This window comes from Aplysia californica, unplaced genomic scaffold (genome assembly GCF_000002075.1).
Source record: "Aplysia californica isolate F4 #8 unplaced genomic scaffold, AplCal3.0 scaffold02468, whole genome shotgun sequence".
NCBI classification, from domain to species: domain Eukaryota; kingdom Metazoa; phylum Mollusca; class Gastropoda; order Aplysiida; family Aplysiidae; genus Aplysia; species Aplysia californica.
The window spans coordinates 3,844-8,956 of NW_004799738.1; the positions used below are offsets into that span (position 1 = coordinate 3,844).

The 5,113-nt window shown below is 44.1% G+C and overlaps 1 long non-coding RNA gene, 1 other non-coding gene and 1 pseudogene across 2 annotated transcripts; all 3 read left to right on the forward strand.

The window, feature by feature from the left end:
* The first annotated feature begins 1,501 nt into the window (after positions 1-1,501).
* LOC118479115 lies at positions 1,502-3,106 on the forward strand. Its single transcript, XR_004859488.1, has 2 exons — positions 1,502-2,080; positions 2,778-3,106. It is a non-coding gene; the product is annotated as an uncharacterized LOC118479115 (long non-coding RNA).
* On the forward strand, positions 1,515-1,686 carry LOC118479120 (annotated as a pseudogene).
* LOC118479116 lies at positions 2,402-2,565 on the forward strand. The gene has a single exon (XR_004859490.1). It is a non-coding gene; the product is annotated as a U1 spliceosomal RNA (small nuclear RNA).
* Positions 3,107-5,113: the final 2,007 nt, after the last annotated feature.

A 5,113-nucleotide genomic window follows, 5' to 3' on the forward strand; every position in this document is an offset into this window, starting at 1 on the left:
GCACACACCATACAAAACATCAACAAACACATCCGACAGTTCATTTTTAAAGGCACACCGAGTCGCATCCGACACAGCACACTGATACAAGACAAACAAAAAGGAGGAGTGAACCTACACGACATACGCACAAAAATCAAAGCATACAGACTCCAGTACATGAAACAGGTCATAGCGGACAAAAACAAACACAAAATAGCACGCTACTACCTCGGCACACGCCTCAGTAAACACACACCGATAGACAACACAACACCACACCACTTCGGCTCGCTACCAACATTCCACAAAAACGCACTAGACACACTAAGACGACACGGCGAGGTAAACGAAACCACTCACAACACAAAAACTTCATACAAGGCTCTCGTCCTCCGACAGGCAACAGCGCTACACGAACAAATACCTCGGGGAAGGAGATATGCTCTTATCGATTTTTCCGAAGCCTTCAAAAACCTCTTTATTAAATGTACCACCCCACTTCAGAAACAAACCACCTACCGAATACTATTTTCTATTACCCCGACATCAGAAGGACAGAGTAAAAAAATCAACAAAATTATTCCCTGCAAAATTTGTAAACAAAACGTTCAGGAGACAGAGGAGCATATCTTCTTCTCTTGCGCATACATTCAACCGATTAAACAAGCACTCACAAAAATGTTAGGCGCACCGCACAACACACCAGTAGACATTTACAAAGCAATTTTCCTCAACATGATACCGATAGAAGACAACGACACACACACAGTCAAACTACACATCTTATCATTATACAGAGACACCGCATGGCAAGCACGCCTTCAGACAACCTTTTGTAACACCCACCACACACCCACCACCATCATGCACATGTACACACACAAACTCATACACACACTAACGAAACACGACCAGTGGGCAACTTTTGAACGCATGACGAGCTGAGCTGTGGATGGAGAGACAGAGTGAGTGACAGAGCGGGTGAAAGGAAGAATGTATGAGTATATCCACAGGCGACAGAAACTAGCAGACGACGACGCGGCGCAACGACGACACCGACCCTCCCCCCCCTGGCCTGGTCCACAGCGCAGCTCACGAACGAAAGGAATGCGGCTAAGGCAATTTTGCCAACTTTTTGTCCATAGTTCGCGGAGTGCAAGTGAATGAATGAGATTTTCTTTGTGCGTGTCTGGAGGGAGGGGGCGGGGTGTGAGAGTTATGCGGACGGGGATGAGCCGCGGGGGAGAACTTGTGAATGATCTGAGTGAGTGAAAGAGAGGGACGAGTTATGATCCCTGGAATGAGTGGATCCTGCGTTCTATTTTTTGTATACTTTGTATTTTCTGAAATAAAGGCCGATATAAAGCCCCCCCAAAAAAACAGATACACACACATTCCTCACTCTCCACCTACACACCTACTACCACATACAGACACACTCATACATACACATGCATACACACACACACACACACACACACACACACACACACACACACAAAAAAAAAAAAAAAAAAAAAAAAAAAAAAAAAAAAAAAAAAAAAAAAAGTATCTGTTCTTATCAGCTTAATATCTGATACGTGGCTTCCTAGCCACTACGATATTAAACTGATTTTTGGACACAGGCGAGATGCCCGGGGCTTGCTCCGCTCTCGCCACGGGTCGGCCCGGTATTGCAGTCCCTCCGGGAATGGCCCAATATAAGCAAACAATGTACGAATGGTTCTCCAAACAAACAGACAAACAAATCACACACAAGCGCAAATGTACACATGATGTAGATCTAGATGTACAACAATTGTCGCATGTGTAGCTGCCCGCTCGCTTCAGTGTGTTGTTTAGATCTAGTAAGCGCACGTGCGAAAACTGAGTAGAGCTCACTCAGCCTGTTCGCCTCACAATCGAGTGTGCTGTTTCCCCCTTTCAATTTCCATTTTACGCCGGGCAGTCAGAGCAAGCGGAGGTCGAGGAGATCAGAGGGACAAGAAAATGTGCCTGCTCCCTGTCACGATGTCAACGTTTCATTCATTCATTCTGTTTTCCAGTAGCAGCAAACAAACAGTAGCAGCAGCAGTAGCAGCAGTAGCAGCAGTAGCAGGTAAGATCGCGTTATTGTAATAGCCTCCCCTGGGGCCGCTTTTTCTTTATGTGGAAATAGCATTTAGAGTTGTGTCCCTTGTCGTAGCGGTGTTGAGATTTACGTTTCGCCTGCGTTGACTCAAAAAGCACTATTTTGTCCCACCGGGCGTGTCGCAGCAGCAGTTGTAAACTCACATCCTGCTTAAGACGTAAAGGACGTCGTGACAAATTACTTGCTATGATTTGGATAGTGATTGAATTGCGTAACATGGAGATGAAACCAAGATCACTACGAGAACGCAGGCGGTGCAGGATTGCAAATGAAGACACGTAGCAAACCATACTTACCTGGCACGGGAGGCACCATGATCACGACGGCGGTCCTCCCAGGGCGAGGCCTTTCCATTGCACTCCGGTTTGGCTGACCCCTGCGATCACCTCAAATGCGGGTGACTCGAGTGCGTAATTTTTACGTAGGGGGGACTGCGTTCGCGCTATCCCCTGTCATAATAACCATTCAATGAAAGTTCAGGAAAGGAAGTACAGCACACACAAACACACTTGTACAAGCACAACACGCAGAAACAAACACAGCCCACACAGACACACAAACACACAAACACGCAAACACAGCACACAGAAACAATAACAGAACGAGCCCGGTGGCCGTAGGCCAGATTCTAGATCTACTACTACTACTGTTTGTTCGTCGACAGCGTACTTGGGATCATTTCATTTGATCCCTTCTGATCGCCGTTTGATCTCAAGGACGGCGGTCGTTCTTCTAGCAACAGATTTCACACCTATGTGCCATGTCTCGGAGGTCCGCGATCTGAGCTGAGCGCACCCTTTGTTGGGAAATGAAAATTAAGGTAATGTTTCTTGACATTTTTATGCTTATTATCATCATTGTTAATTTTTTTATGCGTTTGTTGACGCACTTTGCAGTACAGTTTCCTTTGTCCCTCCCCCCAACACCTCGCCCGTGTCCATTTAGAGTCATGCCTTGGGTGTAGGTGTTGGTGGCGTGATGAAAGAAACTAGCCTTTCCGTGCCGGCAGCACACGACGCGGCGCACAGAAAATCACACTTTGATCTTTTTAAAAGACAGCAGGCTCCTCTCCATTTAAGAACAACGCTTAACATGTTGAAAAAAATAAAACAATGCAGTGGGTGAAGAGACAGACTCAGGAAAAAGTTAGGTTGCTCCTCGAAAGGGCTCGGAAGTATGCCTCAACTTGGAAGCAGAGAAGTAAGGACAAAGAACTGGAGGTGAGAAATAGAAGAAAAGAAAGAATAATGGAAAATAATCGACAGAAGAAAGAGAAACAGTTAAAGAACATGGAGGAAAAGAATACGGTTTTGACTTGTATTTTAAACCAAGGCGGTATCTGTAAGACTAAAGAAGATTTACTGCAGTGGACCGCAAAACCTGAGCCTTACTGATCTTCAATATCAACCGTTCATCTCCCCAAAATATGTGCCACTTGAACGGATGGCTCCAGCAGAGAGAGCCACACAATTCCATGCCCGTAGAGTGCATCTCCAGGTTAGTACATGGCTTAATCTGCGCACTGTCTTTGACTTTGTTGATTACGACTTCACTGTGAGTGACAACATTGTGAGCCCAGTGATAACTGACAATGCCCCGGCCCCAGATGAACTGCTACGTGAAATCCGCTGTTCGTGTAAGAGCAGCACTCCACTATGCAAATCCTGTACTTGCTGCAAGTACAACATCCCTTGCAGTATACATTGTCATTGCAGAGGACAGTATGAAAATGCTTTAGAAACGACACAATTTAAATTGGGCTCAGGGAAGGAACCACCGAGCTCAGTATCTTCTAGTTTACACATTAAGTGCATGGCCTACGACGCGGGTGGGGTGGAAGGGGACCAGCTCTCTACAAATCAACGTAAACAGACTTCTTCTTAAGTTCCCTAACTAGGCCGTAACAAGGGTAGGAAGGACTCTATAGCTCTTGAGAGCAACCAGTCTAGAAGAAGGAAACTCATACACAGCGGAAGTCATACACTTATGACCATAACTCGAACAATCGGTTAGAAATGGAAGGGGGGAGTTCCAAATGTGAAATCACAAAAAGTTCTTATTTCGCCCTAACTTTACTATTTTTACTTATCTTCCCATGTTTACCAACAAATTTTCTTGAAGTTTGGCATACAAAAGCCGATCTGCATGCTATGCCGGTACATGGATTTATTTTTGTGGTTTATATGACCACACCGTATCTTTTTGTTTTTAAACGTTTAACATTATTATCTCAATCATGTGTTTACTGCCAATATGTAATTTAAATGTAAGTTAATTGCATAAACAACATAAATTCGGAGTTTTTCTTGTTGAGACGTTGAATTTGATACCAAACACGACCAAATTTGAGCTATTTTTAAAGATCACCTTGACACTGACCTTGACCTATAATAATCTTTAAATGCTAATTAAGCGATAACTATTGATCCAATTTTAAAAATAAAAGTATTTTTGAGTTTTATTTGACTATCTCTTTCATTCTGAACAAATAATGACATCTTTTAACGAATTCGAAAATTGACCTTTTTGACCTTTATTAGGTTAAAATTAGGCATGTTCCCAAAGGGTGATTTTCGTTGAATTTTTTTTGATAGTACTTAACGGCTCAAAGTTCAAGTTGGCGTAAAAATTTGGTTGTTATCTTTCATGTCCGGGTTCGATGTCAATTTTTACTGGCCTGCGGGGATGGAGAGGTCACAGTGCTGTGATGGAAGGAGCGAATGTATGACGTGCGCAAGCAGATGGAACGCACAGTAGGGTGTGGTGAGGTGGGGGACAACACAGCGGGCGAGTTAGCCTAGAGAACTTTACTTTTGATCGCTGACGCCGAGCTGTCAACATTGCTAGCGCTAGAGAAAGAAACCTTTTTAGATTTGTGATCAAGTAAGACCTAGAGGTCATGTTGAGCCAAATCATCATCAGGGGAGATTACAAAAAGAAACGAACCCGACTCGTAGTTCGCGAGCGTCGTAAAACACTTACCTCTCTCTCTCTCTCTCT